This window comes from Glandiceps talaboti, chromosome 4, assembly GCF_964340395.1.
Source record: "Glandiceps talaboti chromosome 4, keGlaTala1.1, whole genome shotgun sequence".
NCBI lineage: Eukaryota > Metazoa > Hemichordata > Enteropneusta > Spengelidae > Glandiceps > Glandiceps talaboti.
Genome location: NC_135552.1, coordinates 10,209,694 through 10,219,229, shown reverse-complemented (window position 1 = coordinate 10,219,229; position 9,536 = coordinate 10,209,694).

The window sequence follows — 9,536 nt, the reverse complement described above, 5'->3', positions numbered from 1 at the left end:
TCATAATGATGATGATGATGATGATGATGATGATGATGATGATGTTGTTGTTGTTGTTGTTGTTGTTGTTGTTGTTGTTTTCCGACTCTACATTACGTCATCACGAATAGTGTTTATTGTCAAAATTATACACATATCTACCTCTGACTGATAAGGTCAACCTGAAATCGTCTGTTAGTTTCTATTATTGAATAAACTAGCAAGTTTATTAGTCAGTAATCTTGCCTTTGATGTAGATCTTGAAAACCCCCTAAAGGCACAATCTCCATAACCACTACATACACACGTACTTAAACTCAAAAAGGTTAAAAGAGGGTCCCATGTGACGAGCTGAGTCGTCATAAAAATCGCCAGTAATATAAACTAAAAACTTATTACGAGTGGATTGAATTGACATCGTAACTGTCAAGTCACTTAATACAGACAAAGGTTTTTAATGTAGCAAGAAGTGAAGAAGACGGAATGAAGTCGAAGACCAACTTTCAGCACGGCATCGCTACACTGAAAAGAAAGTAACGTATAATAACCCCAAACGAAGACCTGTTCTCTACGTTTGGTAAATTTGAAAGTATTTTTGTTATGAAAAAAAAAATCCTTTTTTGAGCTGTAAACATGTACTAGCTGTATAACTTGAGTATTTTTTTGTCGATCAGTCAAATTGCCAGTAATTATACACTGCAGACGTTAATTAGTGGTTGGTTGTATCTATATAATTAGTAGATTAATAGTTTGAAATTGTGATTGCCTCTGGGCACTGGTTTTGGGTGCGGACCCATAAATCAATGTGATTGCATTTATAGCACCATAGTATATATATAGCTACGCAAATGAATTTACCCACAGTTGATTCAATACTATTCAGAGTATATGATATTACGAGTACAACTAACGATATCTTTTCCAAAAAAAAAAACGTTTCAGTTGCCGCATTTGATAAACATCACTATGGATGGCTCTTAGTAGGTCATGTGACACAACATAACTAGATATGTCTGTTCGAGTGAGTTGCCCTTGGTCAATATTTATAACATCATGAAATATTAAAAACTATGAAATTGACACATTCCGTATTTTATCTTTGCAATGATAAGCTGTGTCGGAATGATCTGGCAGATAAAATCCCACACTATCTTCTAGTAAATGTACATTTAAATGCGTTTGTATATATAACCTTTACGGAACTGTGGAAAAAAATCGCAATTGTCACTAAATGTGCCAACACGTGGTACATAAATACACGCTGAAATAACATTAGTGTGGTTCATTTCACCTCTGTTGTATATTTCATCAGCTCAAACAGTCTGTGATAAACTCACCACCATTCTGTTGGAATGGTGTGACATTTAAGAAAAATCCAGCGAGATCATTCACTTGTTTACAATTAATTGCATTTCGTCTCTTAACTGTCAAAAGACTCTAATACATGGATCGTCTGTCGTAAACGTTGGGAAATGCAATGCATTAACGTTGCGTTGAAATGAGAATTAACGGTGTATATTTCAGAGCAGTTGCATGACATTTTGAATTATGCATGGTCGACTTGTTATTAAATGCATGATAAGTCATACCGCGCCGTGTCGGTTTCATGTTGTTCCGAAAGGGCTGTTTTGACAGCAGTCACACAGGCTTATCGTATTACTGGCTTGTGGCTAAAAAGACATATCACGTGCATTTGTAGATATATTGTGATCGATTAGGAAAATGAGAGAGAGAGAGAGAGAGAGAGAGAGAGAGAGAGAGAGAGAGAGAGAGAGAGAGAGAGAGAGAGAGAGAGAGAGAGAGAGAGAGAGAGAGAGAGAGAGAGAGAGAGAGAGAGAGAGAGAGAGAGAGAGAGAGAGAGAGAGAGAGAGAGAGAGAGGAATGGAGGGAGGGAGTACGACAAAATATTAGCATGCTATTGCATAGCAATGTAATGTTCATATAACATCGAGACGGTGATCAGGGTATTCTATTGAAGAGTTTTCAAAATTCTAGAGAACAAGCTAAAAAATATATGTTTAGTACATGTTAAAATGATAGTCTTACATGATTTCAATATATATAGGAAGCATGCGTGCTTAAAAACTAGGCACTACAGGGACAGAACATTCATGATATTAGCTGCCATTCTATGCATTCCTGTGTTTCTGGTTATTGAAGAGAAAGGCGGTTGGATCAAAGTAAACTTATAATACGCTGTAATAGAAGTCGGAATTTAATTCTATGTAACATCTTAAATGGATAGATGAGTCGCATTCCAACGTCCGATAAACTAATCCGAGACAATATAGCAATAGGACACCTTTTATTCGGCTGGGAGATTTCTGGAATGATAATTACTTGTTGCTACATGTATATATAAATGGGGACAATTTTATTCCTATCTTCTTCAGAGACAAGGTCAAAACTACTTTACAGTCACCTGTCATCTTTATATGTCAGAAAGCATGGAATGTACTAAACGTAATTGCCATAGCAACTACGCTTTGATAGCCTTCTCTCTGATTCTGAAGAACATAGATAATTTGAATACAGAAATAGCCAGGGCCATGACCACCCGCGGCCACGTGAAATGGTTAATGTAACTTAATTTTATTACAACATGTCTAGTGCCATGACCAACTGTGGCCATACTTATTACGGGAAAAGAATAGCACATACACTAGAGGAAGTTTACAAATCCTCTTACCCAAACCAGTCCACAACATACTCTGAGATGAAATCATATTTGACACAATAATTGAAAAGATACGATTACACGATAAATACAGTCTGTCTAAAAAAACTGACAGTCTTTGTCCTCAAAACTTCATCAAAAGAATGAATAGATAAACTGACAAACATTAAAACTATTACTTTGTACAATTAAATGATTAGAACCAGAAAACTTTCTAAAAACCTGAGAATAAGATTTCCGAGCAGTTTTAAAAGTATTAACCATAATGTTACTCCACAGATACGAACAATATAGCACATCACAGAAAACAGAAAACATGTGACATTTAACGGGAATGGACGCAAACACAACTCATCAAGAAAACTAGAAGTCTATCAATACTCATGTCCGTATGATGGCGTGTTTTTGTTTGTTGACAAACATACGATCACAATGTAAGCTCTCATCCATCCCAAGTTCCTACCACAATGTTGAATTTGGACTAGAGCTGCTAGAAATTTGTTAAAATTATCGATAAATGAAAGTGGCCAATAAGTGCTTTGAAATATATAGGTGACGTGAAGACACATTTGATTGTGGTTTTCACATCTCGAAACCGTCAACAGTTTTTTGGATTTGCACATTTCACTCCTTATTTTGAGCCATACATGCATATACATTTCGACTTCCTAGGCTTTCTGGTCACACATTTTCAATGGATTTCCTGGACACTACATTGAACAAATTCAATCCTCTCTAGTAGGCTTTACTTAAGATGAATATGATTTGTAGATCTCAACAGGGCAGAGTTGATGCATGCTAAGTACATGGGCTATGAATGCAGTTTGTTAGAAAGAAAATAGATTACACTGTTGAAAGCACTATAGAGTTAAAGTGACCATATGGATGAGAATTGGGTATTTATTTTGGATTTTGGATTTATAAAACACATTTTATTATGGCTTCCTACCTGAAAAATCAACATGAAACAACATATGCCAAATCCTTGTTTGAAACTCAATAAGTGGCAAAAGACTGATAACTATGTAAAATGTTTGTTATTGTACGTACAATAACAAACCCTTTTCCACATCTTTCACTTTTAGATCCTTGCAATGTATTGAGTTACAAACACACACTTGGTCCATGCTGTTTCACATTTTTCAAGTAGGAAGCCATGATAAAATCGTTTTATAAATTAAAAATCCAAAATAAATACCCAGTCATCATCCATGTGGCCACTTGAAGTAATATAAGAATTCCAATAAAGCGGTGATGTATTGGTATATAAAGAATAAAAGTTGCGTTATCAATGTCTTTGATTAATTCTTTTAAAAAAACTGTGCACTCCTTTTGCGTTATTACCTATGTAAATCATTTGATTTACCAAGCAGATGAACATTTTTGGTCAATGGTAGTAATATCTTTGCCAATGGATGTACTGTACAATAAAAACCTTGCCCCTTCTACACGTGCCTTCTTCAAATACAGAGAGCATCATTGTCAAAATAGCTCTAGCCTACTACATCACAATCTGTGATTCCACTTTGCTCTCACTAACCGCTTGTAATACACATTTATGCTATCAAAACTTTAGATCAGCCAGTATTGTAGTAAACGGATGAACTGCATACGAGACGATGTATGTTGTGTAACTGGAACATAGACTTTATTAAGGCCCAGAGCTAGGAGAGACAGGTGCTCCCCGCGCGCTCCGCGGTGAAGACCCCAAGTCTTGAATCTGCGATGCTATGGTCGTTACAATGATTATAAATCACAATAAGTCACGCATAGGTGATGAGTTTCCTAGGATAACAATAGGTCATGCATAATTATGAGCGGCATGGAATTTCTTTAACTAGGTGTTTTTCGACACGTATAAACACGTCATGTCTGAACCCAAACACAGTAATTACAAATTCATGACAATGTTGTCAACGTGAAACCATTATTTCGGTTTGAAAATATGCACTCAACTTGACGCCATTGGTCGCAATGGGGAGTGATAACGCTACATCAGACTATTTGATTATATTCAAATGAAGTCATTATGTAAATGTGCACTCGTTACTCAGATGAACACCAGAGTTAACATTGATATAATTTACATATTATGTAAATGTATACAACGTTGCTAAATTAACAGGTTGACTGAAATAGTATTACAAGCGGTTACCGACAAGTGAAGCGAAATCACAGATCGCGATGTAGCCATGCGATTGCCAACAGCATGTGTAATGTAACCATCACATGAAAATATTTGAATCTCCATATTCACTTTTCCCAACCCAGCGGCTGTAGGTTAAACATATCATTTTCAATAACCCTTGTTCCATGTGCATGTTTACTTTCATTACTGTGTAATTTATGCAGTTTGAGATCACACACAGCTATGCTACAACTTTCAATTGAACATTTAGCTTCCGTCAGTCATATATTGAATTAACTGTAAATGGTAATTGTGTATTTCTTCAGAAACCTCTTGTATTTGGTATTCTAGACAGTGCTAGTTTTAGAGAATCTCAAGGAAGAGAAAAATTACATTGTTTCGTGAATAATATGAGATGTTTACGTATATCCCATCATGGGATTTGATTTTTCACGGAGCGGTTTTTATATTTAACTTTTGCTGGTACAGTGTTTAACGGATATGAAGTCGGTATGCCAGAAAGCGAGTGTGACATTATATTATTAACACATATCAGAGTCTAGCATGTAAGCAAAGTAATAGAAATACCTCTAATATATACATTGCAAATTGAACATCGATAGTCATTGCTTGCATGACTTCACAAATAGCAATTATTGTATTCAGTCTGCCTGATACAACATGTGAGAAATAACTAGCATGTAGTCGCAGGAGTAAATACCCTAGTAAGTTTCTGTGAATTGCATCCAGGCATGTAATACTCTTACCTTTAATACTTCACAATCTTCTATATATAAAACCAAACACAAATTTTGTATAAGCTGGTACGTGTATTTCATCTCAAAATCCTGAACTTTGAAACACCACGGGGAATTTTTTTGTCATTATCGAAAATATCAAACTAATCTTTACGTCTTAACAGCATGAAATTTAAGTCTCGAATCTCACTGTCTGGACATGACATAAGTTCAGAGTATTTCTCATTGGATTGCTGCCCACTGCGTCAGACAAAACAACAACTTAATGGGGAATTATGATAAATGATAATTCGTGAGTACTAGAAGTTTAACCAATGCACACAAGACATTGATTCCTGTTTGTGTGTACAAAATCCTTCTTTACTAAAAGAAAGAAAGAAATAAAAAATGAATTTGTTTACTTGACGTACAAGTTTATTTCTTTAGGTTTGTTTGTTTGTATGTATGTATGTATGTATGTATGTATGTATGTATGTATGTATGTATGTATGTATGTATGTATGTTTGTATGTATGTATGTATGTATGTATGTATGTATGTATATGTATGTATTTCATTTGCATAGAAAGTGTAGGCCTATTTTCTCTGTCTCTGCTTATGCGTTTTGGATCTTCATAATCATACTTTTTTTGTTAATGACATCTTAGACGCACTTTAATTCATGGTAAACAAACTTCACACATTGTGTTGATAAATCACAATACAATAAGTTAATAAAATCTAATGTAGTGTTTTTCAGTTATTGACTTTCCATCAACTACACGTGTTATTTAATCCCGTCGCAAGAATGGTGAAAAGTCTGGAATTCTGATTTAGTTTACTTTACTCTATTAGATGCAATGTCCTTCCAAGAAACAGGGTTCCGCCATATAAGCTATTACATGCCCCAATGTGCACCTCCTATCAACTAATTATTTCAGATAGTAATAAGAAAGAGCTGTACATATTTTAGCGATCTAATGGGATAAAATTCGCGATTAAATTGTGGATGTGCTCTCTTATAAATATCTTCACTTGGCATGTTATTATGAAAATATCACTGTCCAAATACGGGTGCATGTTTTTACTTCAACTACTATCATATCAGGCGATTATCAGCCATCTTCACATCGGCAGGATTGCTATTCAATCCTCTGGCGTGTACGCGCCCATGTTTGGGCAATACTTTTCAATATATTCTCTATATACATGAATGTCATGTTAGAACAGTGTATTACTTGAAGTTGTCTGCACCTGCCAACCTACAGGAAATACATAATCCCTATTCCTCTCTGGTACGTAATCTTCACATATCAGTCATGCGATGTATGATCTCACTGTTGCGTCATTCTGGATCACTACATGTAGTTACATAAAACAAGAAGTTGAACATTGCGAAAACTGTAGTGTTTACACTATCTGCTCAGATACTTGACTTCAAACCACAGAAACATCATCTCGACAATTGTCTCAAAGTACATCTTGAAATGTTAAAGTCCCAGTCGCTATGTCTCAAACTATTATTTTTGCATGAATTGTGTTCTTTTCTTCTACTTATTCAGGCTGTTGTACCTGGTGAAGCATGTAAACTTATGGTTGCCTATAGTTATACATTCAAACTCCATCAGGATCCCTCAAATGCACAATGAATTTTGATGAAAGGCTAGGAAATGGTCCGTACAATTTTCATGACTATTTACGCACAAATGTCCATCCATTATACACAGTACCATCAAAGATTAGATAATGGGGATATCCATCAAATCAGAATTTAATCGGCTTTAATCATTAAGGGGAATTTCTTTTTAAAATGTTGTTTTGACTATAACATGGCTACAGGAAATAGGGTAGGTAAGTCGGAGTTGTTGTTGTTGTTATTATTATTATTATTATTATTGTTATTATTATTATTATTATTATTATTATTATTATTGTTGTTGTTGTTGTTGTTGTTGTTGTTGTTGTTGTTGTTGTTGTTGTGAAATTGCTTCGACCATCACTCATGCGCGATGGTCACAATATTTCTTGGACAGTTTGATGAGGACTGCGTAAGATAACAGAAAGAAGATGTCAATGATATATGAAGTAGAAGAACACGATATGTAGACACTTCTGCTTAAATTCAACTTCAAAATTTTGATCTGATAAATATGACTAAAGATACTTTCACAAGAAAATCTAAACGTCATATATGTAAATATCACCTGTTTGTACCGTTGGAATTTATAACATTTGTTTAGGGTCGACATGTTTAAGCTAGGGTCCATCCGGTGATTGGAAACACACATTTTTAATTTACGGGAAAGGCACCGTATTTGAGGTGTTAATACTTTCATCAACACAGAATTATTCATAGCTCTGCTTCTATTGATTCCCTCTGGAATATGTCTAAAGAAGTAAATAATATATTACACTGCCATATCAGACTAGGATCCATATTAAAGAGTCATTGTGGAATTTCAATCAATACACATAGCGAGATACAAGGCTGTTGACAATTTGTCACCCTGTCCTGTCTAAACCAATGTTTGCAGCAATAAACTAACCTTAGCAGACTCGATGTACAAGCTAACCAAGAATTCGAACTCTCACAGAGAAAACTATATTTGAACAGATCTTAACACATTTCATATTAAAGCTAGAACGTATTCCGTGAAGTATTGCATACTAGTACCACATGCTGCAAAAAAAAGTATGTCATTGAATTGAGTTTTCATCTAAGCCATCAAATATGATTCAGCAAAGCGGAAATGAAACCGTTATGGCACATCCTGCCACTCAAGATCTAACAAGATATCAGAGAGTTAAATTTAATATTTTTGATCTTTACAGAAGAAGCTGAATCATTACAGTCCAAAGAAAATACATTATCAGTGATCACATAATCGTTGAGAAATGACGGTAATTATCTGTAAATGGCCAAACTCGTGACGTCACGATGGTGGCATATGCAACTTGATATTTATAAACACACTGTCCAACTTTACATTAATGTTAACAATATTTGTGAGAAGTTGTGGAGAAAATTTGACAGAAGAAATGTATGGTGTGGTGTGGTGTGGTGTGGTGTGGTGTGGTGTGGGTGTGGTGTGGTGTGATGAGAAGAAGTGTCAGTGATGAAAAAAGTGTTTTGCTGTAAAGGGACCGTATTTACTGAGTTCGCAATTTTGTCATTTCGGCGTTGAACGAACAAATTGGTTTTATTTTAAAAGTTCGTTAAGTAAATAATTGATAACATAATTTAAGCACTATCATAAACAACACATTGCATGCTAACAATAAGCAAACCGAAGAAGTTTACACGCTGCTAAAAAAAGAGCAACAATACCTTATCATCAAATTATGCGATATTAACCACATGGAACCAAATTATGGGACTATTCTTTTGCTCTAGAACAACTTTTCTGCCAGACAGCTATATTTTCATGCCTAAATGTTAATCCTATAATCTGAACTTGACCTTTAAGGTTTTATTAGTTACCAAACAATATAAAGAATGGTGATGTTTGTGGTTTCAAAATCTACTGGTATACGTACCTCTGTACACGTGTCTTTGTGCGAGGTATGTCGACGGTTACATGATCAAAAACAGTATATGTCAACAGTCAAGGTCTGATTAGAAATTACACCGTCAGTTGGAAAGACATAATACTGCTGTACAACAGTCTACAAACCAATAACCCTGTCCATTTTTCAATCAAAGAACGATCTGATGTTAGCACTTATTTGGTCGATGACGATCTAATTAGCAAATAGAAAAATGCAACAAGTAGCAATCCATTTTGTTAAAGTATGTGTTAGTAGATAGGTTAATGTTTAACTGTTGGGGGGGGGGGGCTGTCGGTAATATCAGAGATAGGGATATCAGCAAATAAGCAGACATTTTAACGGGAACACCGGAAATTGGTCCTTTTTATTCAACAACAGTCCAGTGAAGATTCAGCAGACATCGGAGAAGTTCAGTCAGTATTTGATATTTAATCATTATGGCATAGCGGGAACACAATCTTGAACG